General features: G+C 40.7%; 1 protein-coding gene across 2 annotated transcripts in view; it reads right to left on the bottom strand.

Moving 5' to 3' along the window:
* Positions 1 to 7,935, bottom strand: part of ptn (pleiotrophin) — a 26,150-nt gene extending 18,215 nt beyond the window's left edge. For both annotated transcript variants that reach the window (XM_014022308.1, XM_014022309.1), the window contains exon 1: positions 7,721 to 7,935. The gene's annotated coding sequence lies outside the window, so the exon portion shown is untranslated. The remainder of the gene's footprint in view (positions 1 to 7,720) is intronic.
* Positions 7,936 to 8,756: the final 821 nt, after the last annotated feature.

Genomic DNA, 8,756 nt, shown 5'->3' with positions numbered 1-8,756 from the left:
GGGAGGATGATTCAACCACTCAACCACTAGATGTCGCTGAAAACAACAAATCCTACACACTGTGCCTTTAATCTGCTTATTTGTCTCATTTTGGTCATGTTGTGACCCCCTTGGGAGTATTGACTGTATGTAATAAAACAAGAAGTTTTCTSACTTTTATGGCCTCTGATTCTGCTTTTAAGAGTTACCAATCTACAGTAAACATGGGCAGCCTGAGGGCCAAAAAGCGACCATTAGACCCTTTCATCAGGTCGTCAAAAGAAAACAAAATAACACGAAGTACATCGATGAAAACTAACATTTTAGTAGGGAGTCTTAACAAGACTAAAAATGAGTTATTGACACATCGTGGATGCCCAAAATAAAGACCTCTCTTACAAAGTGGGCCTTCAGTTTTAAATATTACCTACGTGAGTTCAGGAGTTGTGCTAGCAGAACCAGACTTGGGATTTATGCTTTAAAAGGAAGGAAACATGTCTCTCAATTCTAAACTTTTCTAACAATGAGTTGGCATCTAAATATACTGTCTCAAATCACAGCAGGGCGTATTTCTAGTTGAAAGGAGCAGATTTTTTAAATGAATCTATAAACTTCATTTAAAAATTGAATAAAAAGTTTTGAAAGTGGCTTTCATTGTAGCAGTTCACATTTGACCTTTTTGATTATTTTCCCTACTTTGAAAAATGGCCAAGCCCTCAAATGTGACTGACCTTTAACCCCTTCGATTTCAACAAGTGTTCCCATAAGTTTCCTATGAACTAAACAGGAATGACATTCAGGAGACTAGAGTGACTTTTTGATCACCGGTTTCATTTTTTATCTCTTCCACTTTCCACTCGGGTGTAAACCTAAAAGGTGCCAAGGACTCCACAATAATATTTCAGATTATGTTTTTGACCCCCACCCCCCATCTCCCAGAAAGTTGCCTCGTGTTGTGCTGTCATCAACATGTACTGAACAGCATGTGAATCGCTGCTTTACTAGCCCCACTAACAGCTCTAAACTCCAGCTCAGGCAGAGGGCAAGGTCGCAGCCCCGGCCTGGTGTTTATGGTCCGATGGAATGTGAACTCCGGCTGAGACAAAAGGGGGAAAGTTATAATGAGGCATCCCCCCTCTGTTTGTTGTTTATTTGGACAGACCGGCTGTCTCACAGCACAAGCTGTGGATGGAATACTAATAGTTATGACTAATGATTTTCTCTCCATGTCTCCAGATTCCTTCCTGTTTGCCGCTCCTCTTGCACTCCTTCATTGTTTTTTGGCGACCTTACGGATGAAATGTTTACCTCTCAAGTGAACGATACAAAATGCATAATTCACCTGTGACTAATGTGACTAAAACCTGTGACATGTACACATATTTAAGGGTATTTAGATTGTGCAGAAACACCCTTCATCCTCGTTGATCCTGGTCTTTAATCACTCATCGGTGGGTGGACATGAAGCCGTCTTTGCAGTTTGTAACTATGGGCCTATATAATCCTCTCTGCGTCCATCATCCGGCTGTTTACTTATCCAGATGATTTCCTACAGAATTTGCTGCCCTGCAGGATAGAGAAGACATCCCAGAGCAAAAGCAACTCTACAATGGTCCTGATTAAAACCCGCTGTGAGTTAACCAAGGATTAGACATCCCCTTCTTGCATGTGGAGGCTGTAGTTTAAACTGTTTTTTTTTTTTTTTTGGTTTTAAGTATAGAAGATTTGGCTCACTAAGACTGCTGTCTGGGTTAATTTAAAGACTTTTTAATCAAATGCAAATATTTTTGTTGAATCGTCAGGTCTTTTTAAGTCTCGAGTTGATATTAAAAAGACCAATGATTCCTCGAAAGCAAGCATGTTGCCCACCAGCTTTCATACCAAAGTTTTAAACTAAGACCACCTTACGATGAGGCGTAATGGAACTGTAATCATTAAAATCCATTCAGTGGTTTATGAGCTATTTTGCTAATGGACAAACATGAAAAACACTCACATGGGCAAAACCATTGTTCCACCTTCGCATTTCGGCGATGCTACTCATACTTGAGTTCAACTTTTGGGTCCTCTACCCACCTAAATATTGCAAAGCACTCTAATCAGACAGTTCACGCACCTGTGCAGAGTAGGAAAACCACCTAGCAGTGAAATGGAAACCCAGAGACTAAACAAGAGGTGGCACATGTCCCTGTAGTGCATCTGATCGGTGAATACTTTCTTTTTCCCGCCTTCCTTTTATACCTCACATGCATTAACGCCTTTGTAATAAAGTTCTCTCTGTAGGAACAATTATGATGATATCACTAAAAACTCGGCTTGGCGGGCTGCAATTCACCCCCCGTCTCTGAGGCGGCAAAAAAAGAGTGGCTCTAAATGCGTGATTGCATCGATTGAGTCGATAGATTACAGCTTTTTTGTGGTGCTCTGGCAGCATATTGGCTTTATGTTATTTAATAGTCCCCTCAGGGTTTACTTCTTAGCAATTTAGTAAGGTTCGGCACTGAGGGGGATAACAGTCCAAGTCAATAATGTGACAAACTTATTTTTTTTTGCTGCATTTTAAGCAGGGATGTATCGACGAAGGAAATATCAGATATTCATTACTAAAAAAAATGTTATGTAATCTATATGGTAAATCTGTAGCTGCAAATTTGAATCCAACTATATTCCAAATCTAAGTTGAGGTTCACATAGTGAACCTTGTTTTTTGCAAGCAAGAGCCATAGAGAAGAATCCTCAAGACCTGGATTATATCTTTGCTAAAATTACACAAACTGTTGTTTGTGGAGGATGTCTTGTTCAAAGATATGAAGATATTTAAGCAGCTTGATCCCTAATTTGAAGACAAACAAACAAAAAAGTAGTGTTTATTTTCTTGTGTTGATGCTCAGCTGTTAAATCTTGCATAATGTAGCACAAATGAGGCCAAGTGGCTCTGCTGTTTCTTCCAATTTCACTCTAAACTCATTGTTCCGCTCGACTTCATCAGAATTATTTTCAGCAGTAACAGAAGTTCTTGTTCAACAAGCTCAAAAAGCAACTACAAGTACTGTCCAAGGAGTGCCAACTCTGTAACACTGCAACTAAAAATGATACATTTTATTCATTTCTTTCCTGTTAATTTCCCTCTAAATAAGAAAATAATTTAAAAACAGAGATTACACTGTATCCAAACAGCTGAAATGCTGAATCGGTGATAAAACAAAGGCTTGTTTGACACCGAGCTGACATTCAGTTGCCGGAAATTTGGAAGAATCGTTAAACATTTGATCCTTTCACACTGGTGTCTCTGGTGGACTCTTTGAGTTGAGCCGATCAGAGAGAAAGAGAAATGTGAAAAGGAACCTAAAACCTTAATAAAAGCATTCCTGTAGGCGATAAAATTATTCTTGTTCATGTTTTTGACTACACGTTGAAACAAGCCAAATTGGGCCAGACCAATGCCGGCTAATAATTCTGAACTAAAAATGTCATTTCACCCAAACACTGTTTTCATTTGATACAGTACATTACTTAATGGTGCATTAACCTTTGCTCCATTTGTCACAGCAGAGCAAAGGTTTTCTTTTGGACAGAGGTAAATTGGACATGAGAGTTGGCAGTTGGACGTTGTTATTTTTGTCCAAAAAGCTGGTGATGGGAGGACAGACAGCTTGGGGACCAGCTGTCATGAACCTTTTTTTAATTTCTTTATTTTTTAACATTGGTTTACTATACAGTGTAAGAGAATCATATTTGTTAACAAGCAAATTGTGTCCTAGTTGCCCCCTTCTGGCTATTAAACAGATTACAGGTTCAGGATCTACCAGCAGACCTACATTTTGGCAAAGTCTACAATTCATGGTGAGTAAAAGGCAGTGATGTGTCTTTGTTGTTTAGAGTTTTGATGGATATTGGGGGGTGCTGATGTTAAACCTATGAGCCAACAYTAGGGGAGTCAGGGGACAGAAACAGTATAAGAAATTCATGGTTTTGCACAGTGGTGGGCACCAGCCTGCTAAAGCACAAATCCGCTAATTGCGGACCTAAATATTTCGTTTGCGCTTTAGCGGTCTTACTAATTTTTATAATTCATAAGTGGATTTGCACTTTTTAAAATTATAATGCAGTACCGCTAATAACTAATTATCTACCAGTCATCATAATCTTGAACAGCAGAAGGTATGGCTGTCAATGAATCACAACACACGATCTGTCCAACAGCTCCCCTCCCAGATAAACTCACTTATTGGAAAGGTATACATCCTTGCTGACTGTTGCTTTCGGTCAAGGGTCTCATTTCCCACAATGCTTTGTGTCTGCTTACATAGCAGGAAGGCAGTGTTTAGAACTCCAAAAACAGTTAACGTTTGTAATCCATACTAAAATTTTGTATGTATTGATTTATTTTACTTTACAATCGGAGCTCCTTTTTAAAAAAATAAATAAATAAAGTTTAAACGCTGGAGCTCAATACTTGACGTAATTGGTCAAAGCAATGGGGACCAACGGGGTTAGAGAAGCAGAAATGATTTAAAGATGTTATGCTGATGAAGACTGACATCTAGTGGTCAACTGGAGCAACTACATGGAAAACTTTAAAATCCAAGCTCTTATTTTGAAGAGAAGATAGTTTCCTGTACTCTGTGCTTTCGTTTCCRGTCACAAATCAAATCCGTCATGTACCCAGAATGCATCGCTTCAATTTTCCAATAAACAGTTTTAAATTTACTTCCTTGATGCTTCTTTAATGAAAAATCTACAACAAGCATAAGAAAAAGACAAAGAAGCAGCAGAACTAGCAATCCTTAACAACGTTTTAATTTTTACACCAGGAGCCAAAGTTCTGTTTCAGGAACTCACATCCCCAGCAATCGGCGGTTGTGGGATTAAGCTGTAAAAGGGTTCATACACCACTAGTTGGCAGTGTTGTGCATATATCGTACATGAATTATTGCCAGCTAGTAAGTGTCAAATTGAATTTGCACTTTAAAATTAGCTTCCACTAGTTTTTCTATGGCATAAGCGCTTTTGAAGTTGCGGACCTAAATATTTTCATAAGTGCTGTAGAAATTGCGGAGCTGTGCTGCCCACCACTGGTTTTACAGTTCACTTGACCCATAAATAGTCTGCCAGGATCGCCAAGGTTCCTGTATGGTCTATCCTACGCAGCTTAGAATTCCGTGGTGGTTTGGTCTGTGCATTACGATTAATGCTAATGTTACTATTCCCCTTCTGGCCTTTGCAGTCATGGTATATACTAAAAATCTGGCATCTGATTTCATTTCAGCTTGTTGCAAACCACCACACCAAGCGCAGAAGGAAGAAAGTCCCAAAGAAGAAGAACAAAACCTCAGTTCATCATTAGGTCTCCAAAGGTCAAGAACTAGAGAATCAATGCAGGTTTTATAGCAGGAATGACCCCAACAACATGCTTCAACACTTGCGCACAAACACAAATCCCARTTGAATTCTGTCACAAAAGAATTGAGGAGCCTTTTCAATGAGCYTCTTCAGACAATGGCCACCAGTGCTACACAACCTTGTTGTGTTGACAGCTTGGTTTATAGTTTGCCATAAGTTATCTGCAGCTTTATGACTGTGTGAGAACGTTTTCCTTTCTATACATTGACTATCCCATGCCCAATAATTTATGGAACTACRTTTACGTAACTTTTATAGTTCATTAACTTTGCTTGTATGTGAGAACATTCACTTTTAACCCCAACACTTTTTGTTTTTTGCCTTTCAAATGTMTATTTGTGTACTATTCAAACCTTTATTGCTGATCTATATTTTGTTTACAGCTTAGCCTTCCCATGTTKACTGATCTCAGTAATTAACTTAAGGATTTAAATGCAGTAAAGCCGAACGGATACAAATAAGACAGAAGTAGTAAGAAATCAGGTAAATTCCCTAAGGGTTAAAGGATTATCTTTTCTTTAAAGCTCTGTTTTTCTGTCATCTCTGCTCTACTGCATTGAGAATAAGATGCTTGAAGGCTGTTTCGTTGACAGGCTTCTACTCTGAGATCTTTCCCCCCCTTTTCTCTTCCATTTCTCTCTTTATCCTGTCCTCCCTTTTCTACGGAGGCCCTCTAAGACCCCATCAAGGCCCATTTTGTTCATCTCCCATGTGAAGGGTCAGCGCTTACCCCTCGAAAGCAAACCAGTCTCTCAATGTGAGGACCTTTGTGTACGTCTGCACCCCCCTCTCTTCCTCTCTTCCTCTTTCTTTCTCTCACTTACTTGTGCCCTATAGACAAGGACTGGCTCCTTTCACAGTGCCTCCCTTCCTCCCATCCCCCGGAGTGGACTTCTCTGGCCCCTAACGGCGCAATTCTATGCCTTATTGCTCCCAGCTCCTCCGTGGAGCGCAGTCTCATCAAAGCGTTTGTGAGGACACAGAAAGAAATGAGCTGGCTTTCTGCTTAAACACGTTGACCTATAGGTGAGATCACGTGGTGACYAACGCAGGGCAAGCATTTCACAAGAGAAAAGGGCAGAATGTGTATAATGTCTCTTAAAGGGCTCCAAGAGGCCATCTTGGAAGGGAAAATGCCAGGACCTACTTAGAAACGAAGCCGTTTTATGAGTTTGACCCTGCTGGCTGTCATCCAGCTTAATCCACATTGTGCTCTGACTTCCTACGGACCAAAGCAAGTTTCTCAAGCTCATCTCCACTTCGTGTCTAATCTCTCCCTGCTCTTTCATTAGGACCACACCGTGTGTTGATTCTAAGGAAATGAAGCGAACACCTCATTTCGAGCAAGAATGAGCTGGAAGAAGCTTTTGTCTAGCGAAGGAATGCTCATAAGACAGAAAGGAACACTGTTTGGTCTGACTTGGGTTGCCATATTGGGGCTGTAGAAAGCCATGGCAACGCAAGAGGGTCCGGTGGATCACATAGTGGTGATACAATACAGCAGTGCGGGGTTTGTCATTCTAGTCAGGCCTGACCCAAATTACAACATCCTGGGAAAAAAAGGGAAAAAAGTGGATGACATCAACCAGCTTACATGTGCAGACAGACTTAATTGGGCTTGCGCTTTTTTTTTTTTTTTTTTGGCTAATAGGAAAAATAAACAAAACATATGGATGTTTGAAGTCTAATCACTGACGAAACGGCTCCCTTAATGATTTAACTCTACACGCCATGGCCTGTGGCTGCTGGATTATTGTCTCTCCAATTGTTTACCCAGTTTGTCTACAAGCTACTCTCCCATCTGCGATTRGAATTCTCAGCTTTTAAGCTTAATAATCTTTTACATTTTCACGTGTTTTATCGTCTTGTATCAACAGCCCCGAGAAAGGAGTGCAGCTTTAAATGGAGCAAACAACAAAAGCAATTAAGGACCATGTCTACAGAAGTACCGTGTCTGACCAAAAGGCAGAATATCCGAACGGATCCGCAAAATGAAAAAAAAAATGACCGCTACTACAAGAGAAGCTAAGTGCACAACTTCATCAAAAGTTTTCTTTGTGTGCGTGAACAGAAGTCTGGAACTTGTGAATCCCACACACTCGTGGAAACATCAAAAATCCTAAAGTTTGCAACCCCAAGGGATGCACACACACACACATTCACAAAATAGCCTTAAAAACCGTTTGTACAAAGAAGTCTGGCAGAAGTACAGCTGCACACAGAACTTTTTTTTTTTTTTGCTTGTCTGGCTGCTCAAATAGCCATCTCATCGGCACATCACTCATAAAAAAAGAAACTTTTCGGTATGTGTGCAGCTAGAAAGAAAGAATCCACTTACTTTACTCTGGAGGTCTTGTAGTTGTATGTCAGGGCTTAGAGCAATAGTTTCTCTGGGCTCTTTTTAATCTGCACTTCTGCCCTGCTGCCCTGCCTCTCCAATACTATTTCTCTTTGTGAGCTGTGCGCACGATAGCTGTGTAGACTTTTTTTTCCTTTTTCTGCGAGTGTGTGCATGTGTATGTGTGTGTGTGTGTGTGTGTGTGTGTGTGTGTGCTGCATGGACTAAGGGGAGGGTAACAGGGTGGGGTGTTCAACTTTGGGTTTCCTGACTCGTGATCAAGAGCACATTACCCCCGAAGGTCACTCCAGGGACGGCCCTGCCTGGCACTCACCGAGACACCAGAGAGGAGATGTGAGATGGGAGGATGAGAGTGTGAGAGAGGGGAGGAAAACGAAACAAAAGAAGAGGGCATTTAAGTGCCCAAGCGCACAGGAAATCCATGGGGACCAAGAGGAAGAGTTGGCAGAGGAGACCCGCAGATAAACAGAGGAAGAAGTGAGACAATGAGCTACAGCGATCCAAATGAGAGGCTGATATTTCAACGGAGAAGAGCAACAGAGCAAACAGAGCCGTCAAAGCACACGGTTACATAAAATACATGTTGATCCATGGAAATGTGAGCGCAAACCAATCAATAGAGTATTGATTAAAAAAACACAGCTTTTGTGTATGGRCTGCCACAAAGAAACTACTTTGTCATCATGTGCATGCCTTCCGCGGTGATTTAAATCAGCGTTCGTGTTTCATTTCGCACCTTCTGGTCACCTGAGGTGTGAAACTACAAACAAAAGCTGTGTTTCTATAATTACTTCTGACARGTTCGTGCGTTTCTTTCCATGACACGTTTCGGAACTCACTTTGTCTTTTGGACACTGACGCACGGTTAAAGAAGGGGAGGGGGATGTTGGATTTCGCTGCTGGTTTTGTTTCTGATGTGCCMTTTGAAAACGATCCGACGTGTAAGAAAACGAGCATAAACTGCAACTACAAGTCTTTCAATTTGGTAATTTTTTTTAAATTTTATTTATTTACC

This window comes from Austrofundulus limnaeus, unplaced genomic scaffold (assembly GCF_001266775.1).
Source record: "Austrofundulus limnaeus strain Quisiro unplaced genomic scaffold, Austrofundulus_limnaeus-1.0 Scaffold323, whole genome shotgun sequence".
Classification (NCBI taxonomy): Eukaryota; Metazoa; Chordata; class Actinopteri; order Cyprinodontiformes; family Rivulidae; genus Austrofundulus; species Austrofundulus limnaeus.
Note: the sequence above shows the minus strand (reverse complement) of the source record. Positions and strands in the feature narration are given on the sequence as shown.